The 20132-nt window shown below is 37.7% G+C and overlaps 1 pseudogene; it reads right to left on the bottom strand.

Annotated features, from left to right (window-relative positions):
* Nucleotides 1-4591: 4591 nt before the first annotated feature.
* LOC101542038 (interleukin-13 receptor subunit alpha-1-like) overlaps nucleotides 4592-20132 on the bottom strand; it is a 58820-nt pseudogene continuing 43279 nt past the window's right edge.

The raw sequence follows: 20132 nt of genomic DNA on the forward strand, positions 1-20132 counted from the left end.
GAATATCCTTGTCTCATCCCTGATCTTAGAGGGAAGGCCCTAAGTTTTTCTCCATTGAGGATGATGCTTGCCCTAGGTTTGTGGTAGATGTCTTTGACTATCTTGAGGAAAGTTCCTTCTAAACCCATTTTGGTGAGAGTTTTCATCATAATGGGTGCTGGATCTTGTCAAATGCTTTTTCTGCATCTATTGAAATGATTATATGGTTTGTATCTTTGCTTTTTTGATATGGTGGATTATGTTGATTGATTTCCAAATGTTAAACCATCCTTATATCCCTGGGATGAATCCCACTTGGTCATGGTATATGATCTTTTTGATGAGTTGTTGGATTCTATTTGCTAATATTTTGTTGAAAATCTTTGCATCCGTGTTCATTAGGGATATTGGCCTGTAGTTTTCCTTCTTAGTGGTGTCTTTATTTGCTTTTGGTATTAGGAAGATATGTGCCTCATAGAAACTGTTTGGGAGAGTTCCTGTTTCTTCAATTTCCTGGTAAATCTTGAGGAGAACTGGTAACAGATCCTCCTTTAATGTTTGGAAGAATTTTCTAGTGAATCCATCTGAGCCTGGGCTTTTGTTTTTGGAGACTTTTGATTACTGTTTCAATTTCCTTGATATTAATGGGTCTATTCAGGTATTCCAAGTCTTCTTGGTTCAGTCTTAAGAGGTGATAGAAATCCAGGAAATTGTCCATTTCTTCTAGGTTCTCTTGTTTTGTGGTATTTCTATTTATTTATATTTATCTTGTAGTCAAGGTTGAAGTACTCTCTAAACAGTCCAGAGTCTTTGACATGGAGCTTATTTACGGTCATGGCTATGTAATTATTGTCCTTTTATCCAAGACAGGAATATTTCCCCCTACATTATGAATATTATCATGGGCATCTTCAGTGGCCCTGCCCAAGCCTACCCATGTTTCCTCATAGATTCTAGCACTGTCGTCCCGTTGTTCATCGATTTGCTCGAGTGGACACCAATAAGATCTCCATTGTGAGACTTGTTGTTACTGTTTTTGGCATATTGAATATGCCACAGAGAGCTTGCCAGGCTCTGCCTTGTGGGTGGATACTCTCAGTAGCTTTCCAGACTCTCTGAGAGGGGCAGAGGGATCAAACCCGGGTCGGTTGTGTGCAAGGCAAATGCTCTACCCGCTGTGCTATCAGTCCATGCAGCATCAAGCTTCTGTGTTTTCAGGTTACTGGAAGCAAGTATAGCAGAATGGTGATTTTGCCCTTTATAAAGAAGAGACTTTTATTAAGTTAGTTGTAAAGAGGAGCCTCGAGAATAGATGACTTGATTTCCTTTAGTAAGGATTATTTGAACTCAGGAAGCCTGCGATGTGTTTATTCTACAAAGCTTTTAAAGTAGAAAAGGAAAGAAACATATTTTTTCACTGAGTTTTATTTTTCATTTCCACTAATTACAAAGTTCTTTTTCTTTTTTCCTCCCCTTTTTATAGTTTTTCTTTTGGTTACAACTGACAGTGCTTAAGATTTACTCCTGGCGCCAGTCAGGGGTCACTCCTGGTGTAGTTGGGGGTTTATATGGAATGCTTGGGATCAAGCCTCAGTTGGCCATGTACCCTACTCACTGTACTATCTCTTTGGCCCCCAATATGAAGTTTTAAACTTAAAATGATTATAATTTATTTTTAAAATCGAGTTGCCAACTATAAAAAACTATGCACGCCGAGGGGCGTGTGCACTTGCAGGCTCTCTGGGCGGCTGTCTCACCACCACGTTCGGTGCTCTGGAACCGCTGTGTATGGGCTGGATCGGGACAGCCGTTGGTCAAGGACAGGCGAAGGAAGAACGAGGACCAAGCTGGTTGCTGGTTAGTTGCCGTTTATTCAATCTTCCATCTTTCTCCTCTCCTGCACTCCTAGCTCAGTCCTCTCTTTGGATTTATCGCAGCCCTGGATTCTCTCTCTCTTCACTAGTCTCTCCCTCTACTTGTCTCTCTTCCCCTTGCCCTCTAGGCTACACACAGCCAGGTAGCAAAATCAACATAAGAAAGCCTTCCTGAGGACTGGGCATTCCAAAGCCCTTCCTGACTGACAGCAGGTAAAATACCTCTTAAGGTTTTTCTCCTTTCCTTAGTCCAATAGTTTATTCACATCTGAATACTAGTTATATTTGTATGGACATAGCAAGAGATAAATTGAGGCTTGCAAGACAGCTCTCCTGGCAATACCTTGCCACAGACTCAGACTAGAGCACTCAGGCCAGATTAATCATTTCTAACCCTAGCAAGGTCCGAATATAGTTATTACTTTTTGGATCATGACAGCATTTGTCCATGACCAAGCTCTTAACTAATAGTTAAGAATTAGGCACTTTGGCTAGGCCCATCTCGATGCCAGGGTAGCACACAATTCATTGCTTGCCCTGGGTCCATCCCGTCCCTCGTCGGGACCCTGCTTTTGGGGGTGCTAGGAAGTAAGGGCAGCTGAGGCTTAGGTGGAGAGAACAGATGCCCAGGAGGAAAATATCATGTAGAGTCAAATGACTCCCAGGTTACAAAAGCATAGCATTTGCTAAGCCTTCCTGTGTCCATACAAAAAGGACATTGCTCTGAATAAACTATGCAAAGGACTCAAGGAGAAGAGAAAAACAATATTTACAAGTCAACAGAACACTAAGAAAGAAGCTACAAATAAACACAGAGGAATGGGAGCACTGTGACGGGAGTAACCCAATAAACCTAAACTACCTGTGGCTATGTTATCCTACAGCCAACAACCTATTATTTGAAATAATGCCAATAATCTACCATTATTTCAAATTTCACAGTCTCATGCCTTATACAATATAGATGTATAGGATAACCCCATTTTGTTAAAAATGTGTACAATTTGGCTTATGATTTTATGGAAATTCATAAACTAAGCTTTTATTGATTCACAACAATTAAAATCTCAACAAATTTATTTAATATCTTTATAGATAATGTTCCTCATTGCTTTCTCATTGAGTTCTCTTTCAAAATTAGCTGACAACTTTATAACCCTAGGTTACTTGAAGTGCTTTCTTTTAGGTGATGGAAAGCAAATTATAGCTCTGGGTCAAATTTGACCCATTAATTTATATGTGATTGTTAATTTATGTGTTGTTTTTATAAAATTGTTCCTTCCACAGTTGAGTTAGTAGCTGGAGCAGAGAGAACTGAAATGTCAGAAATAACTAATTTTGAACTTTTACAAAAAATCATTTCCATTCTATATCATAATGCTGTAACTCAATGGGAGGATAACTTCTATAAATTTCCCAGTATTTTCTGATCAAATATCCTGGTTAAAAAATAGCACATTGGACGTTTCATAAAAAGTGGAACCTGAAGTTCCAATCAAACTTTCAAGGAATATGAAATATGCAGAAAAGCTGTTTCTTTGGAATTCCTTATTATGAAGTAATCTTACATATTTTTAAGGGGATTTTATAAAGGAACTTTTTTAATTTTCATAAGGATTTTTCATTCACTTATAGTTTTATTTTATTACTTTTTAGATTCTGCCATAGCCTTTAAGTAGGTTATCTATATTTGGCACAGAAGATAGTTTACTGTTTAGCACTTACGCCTAGAATGTGCTTGATCCAGGTTTAACCTCCAGCACTATATAAACCCCTGAGCCTCACTTGGCACAGATGAAGACCCTAAGCACCTGTGGCATGGCCCAGGTGATCCCTGGTATCCATAAGCCCAGGCAGCACAGCATCCTTGAGTCCTTGCTTTGAACCCCTGATTCACTAGCCAAGAATTGCCAGTGGAGAATCTCTTAGGAGGCCTATCTTCCCCTCCTCAAACAATTTTGTTTGCTTTGGTCTTTGGGCCACACCTAGAGTTACTCAGAGCTTACTCCTGGTTCTGTGCTCAGTGATTACTCCTGGTGTACTCAGAATCATAGGAGATATCAGGGATGGAACCCGGTCAGCCTTCTGCAAGGCAAGCGCCCTATCTGCTGTACTGGGGTACTGGCTCTTTGGCCTCTGACTCTCCAAAGGACACTTTGTGTGCATAGTGTGAATTAAATTATTCAGAAAAAAATTTTTAAAGTCTTTTCTTGTTTTATCTTGAGGATGTTGATCACTTACCCTGAGAATTACCCACATTTTTAATTCTTAGCTGGGCAATTAAATAGATAATCACTCAAGATTTTTTTCCTTTGGTACCGTTTTAGTCTTTTATTTTACTCTAATTTCAATTCATAGTACCTTCTTTTTTCAGGATACACTTGATATTCCCTGGCAGATTACGTTTATCCTTTGCAGACCAAATTCCTTTTGAACGGTAGAGAAAAACATACCAGTCTATACGTGTAAGAAAATTATCATGGAAATTAGGGGTGTCTCTTAACTGATCTCTTGAGCTTTGAGTTCTATTAACCAATTTAAACAAACTCTATTGGAAAGTGACCTAAAAGCAAGGGGCAATATTGGTCACTTCAATAATAACAAAAAATAATTAATATTAGGCCAGTTCCAAATGACCCTGTCACTGCATAATCAGAAACCAATGATAAACTAGGAACAATGCAATTTAGAAATAACTAACAATATTTAATAAGCTTGGTAGAAAGCATACTCTGCATCTAGAAGGCATTGATTTTATCCCAACTATCAGGAGGTGGAAATTGGGCTTCAACAACAACCTAGTAGTAACAAGATTAGGAAAACTTTACAATTTTGACATATAGAGGATTGTTAAGACCTTTAAAGTAACAAAGCAAATTTCTCAATTTATAGCACAGCGAGTAGAGTGTTTGCCTTGCACACGGCTGATCCAGATTCGATTCCTCCGCCCCTCTCGGAGAGCCAGGCAAACTACTGAGAGTATCTCACCCTCACGGCAAAGCCTGGCAAGCTACATGTAACGTATTTGATATGCCAAAAACAGTAACAAGTATCACAATGGATATGTTCATCGATTTGCTCAAGCAGGCACCAGTAACAATGGGATGACAGTGCTACAGTGCTGTTCCTTAATTAGGAATTACTAACTTCACCACTTAGCAAGAAAATAGTAAATGCTGAGTTAAAGTGTGGACATTTGAATGTCAGGAAAATACCAGGAAATAAAAACCAGAAGTGAAAAAAGTATAAGTTTGAGCCAGAGGATCTGTATAGCAGGTTTGAGCGTTGGATCTCTCTAAGGCCAAAAGAGATGCTGGACGATTTTTAAGCTAAGAATTTAACTTTATAGATTAATTTGCAAATATTTCACTGGAGCCAGAGAAAAGAGATGGGATGTAGGGAGCTGGGTGATATGTTAATAAAATCCAGAACAGAACCAGTATTATCTGGTGAACACAGTGGAAAGAATATAAAGGAGGAGAAAGATGTTGAAAAAGGCTTTGGTTTTAAGTGTCCCTCAGAACCTGGCTTTATATAGCATTCAAACAAAAGTGCTAGCAAATGTGAGGAGGTGAGGAGAGGCTGGGAAAATGTGACAGCTCAGGAGAATGAATTTATCTACATATGTATTTGTGTGTGTGTGTATATTTGGTTTGATAAACAAGTATTTTACAAAAAAAGAACCGAAACATATTACTCCTGATTTTTAAAAAAATAAAATTTGGTACATTTGTTACTCATATCTTCTCAAACCTTTACTTCTCATGGGTGAGAATTTCAAAATCGATTGTGGGGAGAGAGAACATTTTTTTCATTTATGTTATTGAGAAAACTGTGTTGATTTTACCATCTACTATCTGTTGTATGTTATGGTGCTGGTGATTTGATTATCATTTTAACTACATTTTGATTGAGGTGTATAGGCCATATTGTTATAGGAGACTTTGATTTTATTAAGTAACTTCTGAATTAGCTCTGAATGTCATACACAAGTTTGCCAATTAAAATGGCAAAGTAGTAGCTGGTTTCTCAAATCAACGACTTCACTACTCTAATAACCCCTCCTTGATGCTCCTTCCTTTGCTCAACTTTTGTGATTCTCGTTGCTTGTCTATATCAACCCATGGTGCTCATCACTTTGCTCATGTTCTCTCTGGTGGCACTTTGGGGTTCTGGGTCCTGGGGATTGAACCCAGGACTCCTATATGTAAAGTATCTAAGATTTCTGCTCAACTCTGCTCTATGCTTAAACACAAATGATTCATTTGAGGTATGCTGAAATGGACAAAATAAAGAGAAAGTGTGAGTACGTAGAGCCAATTTTAAAACTGCAAGAAAATGGGTATTGTTTCTTTTCTGCTCTCAGCGATGTTTCCTTTGCTGGTACTTTCTAATTCACTGCATCCTCTTTGTGGTGAGCTCAAGTTGCCTTCAGTGATATGTTTAGACATTTTCTTGTCTCAATATTTGGAGATGCTCTACCAAGTAAATGACCAATCCTCACAATAAATAATACCATATCTTTAAAATTAGGGGTTCACTTTTACCCCTACATAGTCTAAATATTATGTAAAAACTTAAGGATTTATTAGCATTTAATTAAAATATGATTAGGCCTTGCCTGAACAGAAAAATAAATTTAAATAAAAACAAAATATATGACTTAAGGAGGAGATATAATACAGGCAGTAGGTATTTGCTTTGCATGCAATAGACCCTGATTCAGTCCTGTCTTCCCTAATGATCTGTCACTGGAAGTGATCCCTGAGCACAGAGGCAGGAATAAACTCTGAGCTCTGCTGTATCCCAATATCCACTTCACTATCACCCTTCATGCAAAAACATATGCATGCATATATATGCATATATGTACAAATATAAATGCACAAAATATGCATAATATATATTTATGCATAAATTTATTTACACACATATTATATATATGCAATGAAAAGATTTAAAAAGATATATCATGCATAGTAAGATCATATTGTCGCTAAGGCATTTGCCATGCATGTGACTTGTGTCAGCAGTGATGCTGGTTAAAATTTCCTGTGAACCTAACTTAGGAATTTGTTGATTTAAAAAAATTCAAATATAAGCTTATACAGTGTAGAGGAATGAACATACAGTTAACTAAGTGCATCAGAAAACTGCACCAAAGTTAATTAGATTAAATAATATTTTTTGATCTCCAAGCTCTTTCATAGTCTATGTTACAATTTTTATGCAGGCAGAAAAATTTCACACTAAGTGGAACTTAATGCTGTTTCACTGGTCTTGACTTTAGTTATTTTTATTTTCTTCTCACTGATCTATATGCTATTCTATCATTCTCTATCCTTGGAAAACTTGACTTGTTGCACTTTTTTATATTGGTGGGAGTGGGAGATAGGAGGAATATCCCAAGTAGGCCTGGCGTCCCACCCCTCTATCCAACTAGTTTGGTGGTTCAATGCCAGAGCCCAACAATGCAGTGATGTTCAAGCCTTTGATGCCAGGAATTTTCTAGACCACTTGGTTATGCTTGGGCACCTCCAAGGCTACATTCAAGGATACTCAGGAAACTATGTGGTGCCCGGATCAAACTGGGGTTGGCCACATGCAAGGCAAGTGACTTCCCTGTACTATCTTCCCAGACCCATGCATTCTTTTTGTTTGTTTTACTTAATTTAATGGTGGGACTGATAAATTACTCTATATGTCAACCAACAATATGTACCTTTGCTCCCTCTATAAAAGCATCATAGCTTTCATTGTTAGGTCAATTTATTTTTAGTTTCTTGATGGTGAGTTCATCTCTCTTCATCATACTGTGTTCCTACCTCCAATCCTGTTGCTAGTTCTTATTCAATGGAGGAATTTCACTCCAACAAAACAGATATTAAATCCACAAAACATAATTAAAGTGTCAACCCTGCTCTCCGGGTGCTTTTACTCTAATGACAAGCATATTGGTATATTTCACTGATTTACAATGCAATAATCTTCACAATGCAATGACCTTTCGGACCACCATGTTTTAGTGTCCAGTTTGTCTTCATAGCCTTGTTTATTTGGAATTCAGAAATCATTAACATTTTTTGTCCCATTATTTATTAAGTCTTTCTTAGCTCAGGCTGTCAGATATTAATATTTCTCCTAGATCTCTGTGGTGAAAATCCCCTTAGACATGTCTAGTTATATCACTGTATAGTGTCCCATATCTGTATGTGTACAATATAACATTTTTTCAATCATAATTATTTTGGGGACTGGAGAGGTGAATGCATGCTTAGTATGCAGGATGTCAAGGTTTGATCCCTTTCACTGTATGGTTCCCTAAGCACCCCAGGAGTGATCATCAAGCACAGAATCAGGAGTAGCCCCAGAACACCATGAATGGCCAGCATACAAGTAAACAAATTGTTTTCCTGCAAGACCCTAGAAACATTGTTATTATTTTTCTTGGATCAAAGAAAAAGTCATAGAAGAACCATGGAATTTTCTATCAAATATTAACATGTTTATATGCTAAAATAAATATGGCCACCTTTACAGGGAGATGTGAACACTACTATAATATGAAATTGAACCAAAGGAATTCTTATTCTTTATATTTCTGAAAGTTTTAAAATACAATTTTCTACCTACTTTAGTCAAAACCTTCATTCATTGCCTATCAACATATTCTTAGAAGTATGAAAAGTTATTGTTTTGATTTGTGATTTCTAACTCAGAAGTTGATAGTCTTTTACTATTTTTCAAGGACTGCCTTTATTTTCAATTTTACATCAATATTATATTTCCATTCCATATTTGTGCTGAACTGCCATAAAGCACCACTATCTTTTATGCGAATCAAATAAAAATGTGCAGGGTGCTTGGCTTGTTTATATTTTTCAAAAGTTGACTCACGTATGGTTCCTGCTGCCAGCAGGCACATGCAGATGCTTAAAATAAAGAGTTCTTTGACCTTGGCATTGTAACTCCAGAAGGCACCTTTGTTTCTTAAAAAGGCAGTAACCCATTTTCTACTTGATGTTAAACAGTAAGTGACCACAAGGTGGCATTCAGTCAGAACACTATAGGGATACCCTTGTCATTCTTCAAAGAAATGGAGCAAGCACTCCTGAAATTCATATGGAACAATAAGCCCCCACGAATAGCTAAAGCAATTCTTGGGAAAAAGAAAATGGGAGGAAGCAACCTCCCCAACTTCCAACTCTACTACAAAGCGGTAGTCATTAAAATAGCTTGGTACTGGAACAAAGGCAGAGCGGCAGACCAATGGAACAGGGTTGAATACTCTGACACATCCCCCCAAATATATGACCATCTAATCTTTGAAGCATCTTACTTACCCCCCCAAAAAAAAAACCCAAAACACTGTGACTTTAAACACTGCCTCCAGAAAGGTAGTAAATGCTATTACAAGATCACCCAACTAGTTTGATAGATTCATTAATTTTACCTTACTTGCAAACATGGCCATGGGATAGAAATATTTTGATTAAAAAATGAAGCTTGAAAGTAGATAAAGGGCCAAAGCTGATGACCTCTCAGTATCTGGATTGAAAAACGATAAAGCCCAAAAGTAAAGAGAGAATTAGAAGGAAATTATCTGCACAGAGGCAGGGGGTGGGATGGGGTCGGGGTCAAAGGAGGGATAATGGGAACTTGGGTGGTGGAAAATGTACACTGGTGGAGGGATGGGTGTTTGATCATTGTATGACTGAAACTCAAACATGAAAACTTTGTTCGATAAAAAACTCATAGTGGTTCAATAAAAAAAAAGAATAAAAAAAAAGATAAAGCTTTAGAACTGAGTTTTGTTCCCTCACCCTGCATTGCTCAGAGCTTACTTATGGTTCTGCTGTCAGGATCACTCCTGGTTCCGGGGACCATTGGGATGCTGACGATCAAACCTGCGCTGTCTGTGTGCAAGGAAAATGCTCTACCAGCTGTATTATCACTCCAGTCCCCAGAATGTAGGGCCAGAGTGATAGTCCAGTGGGAGGGATGTTTAGTAATGCTTGAGCATCTCTGGAGCACCCAAAAAGTGAAAAAAAATAAATGAAGAAAAGAATCCAATTCCACACGCTGTGGTACAGAAATAATATTTTATTACAGTTTTATATTCTTATTTCTCCTGAAATGTAAATAATGTAGTCTGATCTAAAAATATCTCTCTGTCTAATATACCTCTGATTATTGTTATTCATTAGTGTACATTTTGTTCAATGTACTTATAATTTCTTCAGTATTCAATAAAATATGGCCAATATAAACTGATAATAAAATCATTTGGCATTTAACAATATATATTATTAAATGAATATTAATATGTCTTTTATGAATGTGATAACCTTAAGAAATTTTATGAACATTTCCCATAAATAGTAAAATGGACACCATACATCTCAGCATTACATATATTAATTCTGTTTTGTCCCAGCCATATTCCTACAATATAATTCAGGGACTATGTTGCAGACCTCAGTAATCTCTCATTTTAAGAAAAAGAATAGCTTTGATCCTTGCAATTCTTTTATGAAGCTACCAGTGAAATATAAGATTATGTGTGAAAAATGTAGCATAGTGCATGTCACAATGTGCTTGTTCACTTTTCTGATGCAAAATCCAAAAGTCTTTTTGAAACCCCATGGGAAGATGCACCATGTGCTATATCATGAGTACTTGTAAGAGAACAAAGCTGGTCATCTTGTATCTTCGCCTACACACTAGACTTCTCTCCTTTTTTCTGTCCATCTTTGTATCTACTCATTCACTCATACATGCATTTATTTTGTATTTATTAAATCATATTGCATTCTTATTATTTAATTATTTTTGACAGACTGGCATTTTCACCTGTGGTTGTATGAAAAATTGAATATTTTAAAGATTTTGCATTTGAATCTTGACCATAAAGTTTGAGTGCTATCCCCCATGCAATACTAATCTTTCTTCAAGATAGTAGAAAAAATAGATAACCCACCAACATATATATTGCTATCTATACATTTTAGGAAACATAACCCATTAAAAAATGGCTATGTAATAGATAGGGCATATTGGACCTCAACAGCAGACTTATGAATAAGTATGTTTAGACAGGTATTCAGGTGAGTAGAAATATTCTGTCCAAGTATCATTAAGAGAGCAGCAGATTATTTTCAGTATGTCCCACCATCTCATAGTGCATGTTCTCTTGATGAAATGACCCCAGAAATAATAAAAAAATAACATCTTGGAGAATACTTATTACATTATAATTGCTTTGCTCTGAGATTGATGACAATACATTTCCTCACATCTATTAATAGTATAGGCATAAGAGAAGTTCCTATGTACAATCCTATTTTTGGTGGAAAGATAATAATGCAATTCAGTGGACAGTGAGAGACTACGTATATAGAAGAGATGCTATGTTCCATTGAGTTTTCTTTTAATTCTAAAACAATAACTTGATGGCCTATCGATACCCATTTTTTCAAAAGAATTCCTCAAGAAATTGTAATTCAAATTCTGCCTCTTACCAAATGAATAGCATGTTATTCAGGAGTGTGGGTGGCATTAGTTGTAGAAGGGGTAGGGGGAAGTGATCTTTCTTAATGTAATTTTAAATAACAAACCAAGTTTAGTGCTGCGCCAGCAAAGTATTCAATTAAAATCACATTATTAAAATAAAAATTAATGTTCTGTTGCTGAACTGCTTGGCTGAATGCACCAATTAAGTTTCCTTATCTTCCCGACCCCCTCTCTAATTTCTTTGGGAAAAAAGACCACACACACACACACACACACACACACACACATACACACACACACTTACCTAAGTAATATATTGAAGCTAAAGATTAATTTGGTCCCTGAAATACTGTATTATTACAATCACCCGTGGCTTTTGAGACATACTATACAGAAAAGAAAATTTAGAAAGCACATAACATACATACTTAAACAAGCATAGATTCCACCTTCTCAAGATTCAAATTTTTAGAAAATGTTACATAGTCTTAATGTGTTACAATATTTAACTTATTAAAATGACTAGAGAAGTCACCAATTCTAATAATTGAGAATTAGGGGGGATAACTGTGAAAATTGGGTGTGGGGATCTTAGATTTGTCTAGATATGCCTTCTGACTTTAGGTTCAGCTTCCTCTGAACTTTGATTCAGCTTTTGCTCCAGGAGCCCACAGGGACCTGAGCAAGACATAGCGTGCTGTACACGCTTCAACAGTGTTTTACCTTTGCCAGGTAATTTCTTGTCTCCTTTAACCTTTATTACATATCACACTTATAGTGCTGTATGGGGAATTGTATAAAACAAAGAAACAAAACAGCCACATACATTCACAAACAGAAAACACAGCACGTCCAGAGGTATAAGTATTCTAGTGTATGCTCTGGAGACATCAGGAACTTAAACTACCTGCACTCCTAGGCCACTTAAGTGGGGTGCTACCCATGGTCTTTCCATCTGTAGAAGCCAAGCCTGGAACATTTGAGTAGCCACCATTTGTCAGGACTGGCCAGTGAGCTTCATTCGGGCTGGCAAATGTTCCCTTCTAGATTTCAATGTCTTGTTAGTCATTTCTCAGCAAGACTGCATTGAGGACAAGACCATGAGAGACTTGGTGCTCATGAAGGAGCAGAAGGAGCAGAATCCTTTCTAGGGGAAAATTCAGCTTCCATCCCCTTACAGAATGGATCAAAGTGGCATAAGGATTCCAAGAGTGCAGGTGCATGGCTGCGCAGTCCTTTTACAGAGTCTTTTTTCTTTTTCTTTTTTGTTTGGGGGCCACACCCAGAGGTGCCCAGGGCTTACTCCTGGCCTGCTCTCAGCCCTGCTCTTGGCAGGTTCCCAGGACCATTTGGGATGCTGAGGATTGAACTTGCATTGTCTGTGTGCAAAGCAAATGCTCTACCAGCTGTACTATCACTCCCCCCTCAGAGTCTCAATTTCATGATCCTGTAGCACTGTAGCACTGTCATCCCATTGTTCATTGATTTGCTGGAGCGGGCATCAGTATCGCCTCCGTTGTGAGACTTATTGTTACTGTTTTTGGCATACTGAATACATCACAGGTAGCTTGCCAGGCTCTTCCGAGCAGTGATAGTTTGCTGGGCTCTCTGAGAGGGATGGAGAAATCGAAACTGGGTAAGCCGTGTGCAAGGCAAACTGCCCTACCCGCTGTGCTATCCCTCCAGTCCAGTCCCATGACCCTTGTAAATAGCAAAAACAGCACTTTCATAAATGTGTTGAGTTTGTCCTCTTGGTGACCAACACCCCTGCTGCTGAAGAACGGTACATGAGGCAGTGAGCTACTGAAGAAATGGAAGGCCCTAGCACTTTGCCAGTAGCTCAAAAAGATATACTCACATACTGTGAACTGAGCCCTGGCTGCCATTTTAAGATGACCACAAAAGAGAGGTACAAGCCTAAAGCAACGGGACATCTCAGGTGATCTCAGGATGGGGGTGGTACCGAAGCCGCCCTCCATGGACATATTAGACAGGTGGCCGCACATGTGTGGCCTCTGCTTCTGCACGACCATGGCCCCGGAGGCCAGCTAAACTACTTTGGGCACCAGCAGCTTCTTACAGAAATGTCTCTAGACTGTAAACTGAGCCATGGCTGCCATTTTATGACAACCACAAAAGGGAGGTTCGAACTTGCAGTGATTCAATTTCTGGCAGAATTTTTCCTAGACTTAGTTACTAAAATACAGAAATCCAAAACAGCTGTTGCGGCCATGCAACCTCATATCTCTTCATTGTCAGCAATGTAAAACAAATTATCAGATGCTTCCTTTTCAACAGGCCTGACTTTTGGGGGGGGGAAACTCCAAACAATAATAGTGAGGTTTTTTTTTGAAATATTGAATATAATCAAAGTCAAGAGAAAAGTAAAGTGAAATTTATCAGCTACACAGGCAGGGGGTGGGGGGTAGGGTGGGGGGAAAGGTATATGGAGTTCTTGGTGGTGGAATATGTGCACTAGTGAAGGGATGGGTGTTTGAGCATTATATAACTGAGACTTAAGCTTGAAAGCATTGTAACTTTCCACATGGTGATTCAATAAAAAGAATAAAAAGTTTTTAAAAAAAGATATCCCTACACAGGCCTGCTGGCTTCTTCAAGATAGAGTGCTTGCTGGCATTTTTTTTTTCTCTCTGGATCACACCCAGCAATCAGCAGTGCACAGGGGTCATTTCTGCACTTCTGCCTCTGCGCTCAGGAATTACCCCTGATGGTGCTCAGGGGACCATATGGGATGCTGGTAATCAAACCACCAGGTCAGCCGCGTGCAAGGCAAACACCCTACCTGCTGTGCTATTGCTCTTGCCCCTTGCTTTTCATATCTTGAGGGTAGTGCTTACCTTGATGGAGGGAGCTCACAAGCTCCTCCCAGAGCCCCTTTCTCCAAAGCCTCTGCCCTTCCACTTCTAAAGAGCAGGGAAAGGATACCCATGAGCTGGAGGAGGGATGGTTTATTGTGTATCTGCAAGTTACCCAGCCTCTGCTGGTCCCAAGGCTTGGTATCTCTTCCAGGGCTGCAAATTTCTACCCAGTGACTGTAATCCTGGAACCAACTGATGGACTTGTCAGTGTGGAAAGAGCAAGGCAAATGCACTACCTGCTGTGCTATTTTTCAGCCCATTGTAAGATAGAAAAATATTCACAAATTTTCTTTTACTGAAGTGTTTTCTGATAATTTCACCTACCATTTTGTTGTTATATCATCATATCATCATCATCCTGTTGATCCTCGAATTTCACGAGCGGTCTCAGTAACCTCTCCATTCATCCTAGCCCTGAGATTTTAGAAGCCTCTCTTTACTTGTCCTTTCCAATAGTGCTGCATTGGAGGCTTTTTCAGGGTCAGGGGAATGAGACCCATCATTGTTACTGGCAATTATAATTATAGTTGTTGTTATAAGCAATATAAAATAAACTGTGCTGTGCCTGCTATGGGGCAGCATTGGGAGGGTAGGAAACTGGGGGCGATGGTGGAAGAAAGATCACATTGGTGGTGGAATTGATACTTAAATGCTGAATGCCCCAAACAACTGTATTACAGTTTTGTAAATAATAGTGTTGATATAGACTTAGAAAAATAAATAAAGTGCTTGCCTGCCTTGAGTGTGAACAACCCCAGGTGCTATTTCATGCATCCTTGAACACTGTTGGGTTTGACTCCTGAACACTGCCAGGTGTATCCCCCAGTAAAACTGGGTAAGGTTAATTTATCCTCAGGTCCAATCAGCCAGTATGAATCTTGAGAGGTCTTGAAGGCCTTCGGGCCTTCTAAGCACTGGTTGGGAGGGCCTTGCCTCCCAAATATATTCATTTCTGTTATTTTTATTGGAGAGTGGTCACACCTAAAGATGCCTCTGTGGTATTCCAGGCTCTGTACTCAGGAATTACTCCTGGTACTGCTCAGGGAATCATATGGGATGCTGGGGATCAAACCCAGATTGGCCCCAGGCAAGACAAGCACCCCATCTGCTGTGCCATCTCTCCAGCCCCAATTTCTATTTTTAAAGGGTATTTCATACTGAAAGTTCTTTAATATCACTCATAAGTAAATGTGCTCTATCTTCTTTTACCTCCTGAAAATTATATTACAGTGTATATGTCTTAGTGATAATCCAGGTGAAGCATTATCACTAGAACTTTCCCCTCAACATCCCATATATCATACCGCATCTTGTTGCACTTCTCTCTATTGTACTTTGCAAATATAGAGGGATTTTTGTTATGTTTTGTTTTTACAAGTTGAAGGCACCCTCTATAACTCAAGTGTATGGGCACCATTTTCTCCAATTGTGTGTGCTTATATAGTGTAAAACATAAATTTTATGTGAACTAAAAAGCCAAAAAATCATGTGACTTTTTATTACTATGTCGCTGTATTATGTATTCTAGAACTAAATATATATCATATCCGAGCTATGCCTATAGTCTTAAAGTAACAGCTTCCTCACTTTGAAGCATCTGCCATTTTCAACTCCTTGAATAATTTGTTTATTGAGGAAGTTAGCCTCTATTTTAATGCAAAGCCCTCCCAGCCTAATCTATAAAGCATTGTATTAAGATCCCCTTATTTGTACTGAGACTATGTATATCAGAGTCTACCTACTAATAGTAGAATGAGGATGATGAGACAATTCTCTCAAGTTAGAAACAACACACGTATTTGCATTTGTTTGAACTTGTGTTTGCTCATAGATGTCTTGTTGGCAAACCCTACTATAGTCAAGATAAAAGAACCCGAGGACTTTCAAGTAATCCAAACGGTCAGATGCTATTGGTTAGACATGCTTTTAAAAATTAATTTGAAGCAATATGATTTACTAATACTGCTAATGTTCAAGTTTCATGTATATAATATTCTTACCCTCACACACTCCACCAGTGTCTGTTTTCCTGTATCATTATCTTTGTGTCTTTTCTTTTCCTTTTTTGGCATGGTGATTTATAATCTTATAATAACATAAATAATAGCATTTCATGCATACAATATTCCACCACCACAACTTCGCACCAGTGTGATCCATCTTCCTCTATCATGATCCTCCACATATTCTCCCCCTACCTTAAAATCTCCTTCCCCAGTCTCTACCCCCATTCCAACATGTCTTATTACCATGTTAATCTCTGCTCATATACCAATTCTTCAGCTCTGTTACTTTTGATCATTTGCTTTTTCCTTACTCTGGTTCTTTACATACCACATATAAGGGATATCATTCTTTAACTGTCTCTCTTCTTCTAGCTGACTTTAGTCAGCATGATACTCTCTACTTCCATAGTATGATTTCATATTTCCTTATACTACTTATGGACATTTGAGTTTTTCCCGCAATTTGACTATTGTGAACCACATTGCAATGGACATAGGAGTGCAAATGTCATTTCTTAATAGAGTTTTGGGGTCCTTGAGGTATCTGCCCAAAAGTGGGATTGCTGGATCATATGAAAAATCAATTGTTACCTTTTTTAGAAGTGTCCAAATTATTTTACAAAACAATTGAACCAATTTACATTCCAACAGCAGTGAATAAGCATTCCTTTTCTCCCCACGTCCATGCCAACACTGGTAATTTTAATTCATTTTTATATTGCAGGTCTCATTGGTGTTAGCTGATAACTCATTGTTTTGACTTTCATTTCCCTGATGATCAGCATTGCAGTGCTATTTTTCATCTACCTACCAACCATCTGTATGCTTTCTTTAAGGAAGTTTCTTTTTCATTCCTTCTCTCAACTTTTTAATGAGGTCGCTCATTTTGCTTTTAAAGTGTGGTAGGTGGGGTTAAAATTAATCTCAGGTCTAAATGAATACCAAATTTTGAGTTCAGTTCTATGAGAACAGGAGTAAAAATAAAAGTTATTAAAATGTTAAAAAAAAAGCATGCAAAAATCTGTAAGTAATGATTTATGTATGTTAAATCACTGCTAGAAAAAGAGATGATTTGATGATAAAGTCTGTCTGATAAGATACAATGGTATATTATGTAAATAATACATATGCACCCAGATACAAAGGCATATATGCTAAAATATGCCACACATCCATATCCCCCAATTAGAAAGAAATTGAGAGAGAAAACTAAGTTGAGAAAGAAGTTTAGCCCTGGCATAATCTGAAGGTACTTCATTTTTCTAACTTTTCTTTGGGGTTTTTGGCTTTGGATCTCACCTGGCAAAGCTTGGGAACTACTCCCTCTCTGTGCTCAGGGGTTGCTCCAGACAGTGCTAAGGGAAACATTTAATATCTGGGTATTAAATTCCAGTCCCCTGCATGAAAAACATAAGCTCGGCCCTTTGAGATATCTCTCTGACACTCATTTTCTATTCAATGAGAACTTGTCTCAAGATAGATGTTTTCATGAGGTAGAACAGCTGATAGAACCTAGTTTCTTATCCCAGAAAAGTAAATGTACACTTGTTGCAAAATATGGCAAGAAGTAGATCCTCGAAAGTTGTGAGGAAAAACATCTTGTGGTGTCTGCAAAACAGGGTAGCAGAGTCTGAGTCTTGTCTTCAGGAATCATTCTTATGGTTATTTGTCATCTCATATGAAATTATACCCTTGCCCTTTCCATAAAAGGAGTAGACTTGCAATACTAATGGATGAACTGTTTCATACTCTCCTGTATATTTTTCCTGATAAACCTATAAAGAGAGCATTGCCAGGTTCTTGAATGTAGTTCATGATAAAGTTTGTAGCCAATCATTTCAATAATTTCATTTCCTGTGTTATAAAATGCCATTAGTTGGCTCTATAAAAGGAATTGGTTCCTTATGGATAGTCTCCCTTCCATCAGAGACTACTTTCCAGTCTGTAAACAAATTTATCCATTCTTGATGAATTCTGTCACTTTTCATTATATTCATTTGGCTATATGTGATACATTTCTCAGGAAGTAGCACAATTATTTAGCTCAAAACTAATAAAGTTAAATTAATGCACCTTATTCTTCCTACCTGATAAAATTGAAAAGAAAATATGAAGCTTTATTTTAAAATGTGCTTTTTAGGGGACAAGGACTGTGGATAACCAATGATTATTTTTTTCAGAACCATAAGAATGTACTGTTCTCCCAGTTTGGACACACTCCAAATATCAGGGAGGAGGATGACCTAGAATCTTGAAAAGCTGAACATTCCCAGGTATAGGCAGCCTCACAAGTATTTGTGAGGTGCTGCATTCATAGATTTCATAGATGCTGCATCCCTGAGAAATGAACAGTATTGCAATAGCTCAGCAAGTGAAGAGATTAAAGAAGTGTTATCTACCTCCATATCATGTCATTCGGTGTTTTATATTTTCTTAGATGTAGAAGAAAACCAAGACCTCATTAGAGCAAATCATTTCCAAACTTACAAGCATGTTTTGACTTTATTGTGATGGATTCAGCCTGAAGTTCAGATTTAAGTTGAACAGATTGGACATAGGTAGGGAATGGCAAAAAAAATGTTGGCATGAACCTTTGTTATTTTTTACAAATGACCACTGCCTCAGATGTCTTATTTTTTTAAATGAGCTATAATTTACATATAACATTATATTAGTTTCATATATACAACACGACAATTCTATACTTCCATATATTGAAAATGATTGACAATAAGTCTCACATCTACCACCATACAGAGCTGTAATTTTTTCTTACAATTAAAACTTTTTAAATTTGTTTTCAGCAACTTAGAAATAGCTACTGCATTTAGTACTATTGTTGTCATGCCATATATTACATTCCATGACTTATTTACTTTGTAATTGACTTATTTACTTTGTAATTATGTACTTTTGATTTCTATCATCCATTCTTCACTCCACTTATTCCCATCTCTAGCAACCACCTAATGTATTTCCTGCATTCTACTATTTGTTTCAATGTATAAGTACAAAATTACTTCATTTATCCATAATTGGAATCTTGAGCTACCTCTCTTTGTTTTTTGTTGAGGCTGGGGCACACCCAGCAGTGCTCTAGGTAGGGTTGAGCAGCTCTTAACTTGGTACTCAGGGGTCTCTCTGGCAGTCTTGGGGGACCAGTGGTGATAGGGATTGAACCCACGCCTCCTGCATTCAAAGCATGTACTGAGTCCATTGGTTTATCTCTCTCTCCCTCTGAGTTTTCCTTCTTATTGTGGATGCTAAAATATTCTATTTTGTGGCAATAGAAAGTCCAGAGATGTAGTGCAGGAGTCAAAATCTGCAACTTTCCTGAAGCCAAACATGGTTCGATAATTAATATTACACATGGTTCTCTGAGCATCCAGAGTCAGGAGTGAGCCTTGAGGGAAGGTGGGATGGCTGAGAAAAAAAAAGTGTGGTTAATATATCTTTCGGAATTAGCATTTCCTTTGGATGAATGTCCATGAGTGGAATAGCTAAACACAGTTTTAATTAAAAAAATTATTTGTATTGTTTCCAACAGTGACCACAGGGATATTTTTTTCTCACTAGTACAAATAAACTATCTTTATCTCCACATTCTTTCCAATACTCATTTCTTCTTGTATTTTTGATAACAGCCATTCTAGCATGTAAGGATCAATATTCTTTGCGATTTTGACTTAAATTTGCCTGATAATTAGGATGTTGAGTAGTTTTTATTCACCATTTAGCCATTGATGTATTCTTTGGTCAGGAAGCATGGCAATGCCAATATTGTTCTTTCTCTGAATTGTGTTGCATCTTCAGGGTCATATGCATTTCATATAAATTTTGTGTTTGTATATTCTATTTCTTCTGATGGGGAAATTCTTTTG

The sequence above is a fragment of the Sorex araneus genome, chromosome 2 (assembly GCF_027595985.1).
Source record: "Sorex araneus isolate mSorAra2 chromosome 2, mSorAra2.pri, whole genome shotgun sequence".
NCBI classification, from domain to species: domain Eukaryota; kingdom Metazoa; phylum Chordata; class Mammalia; order Eulipotyphla; family Soricidae; genus Sorex; species Sorex araneus.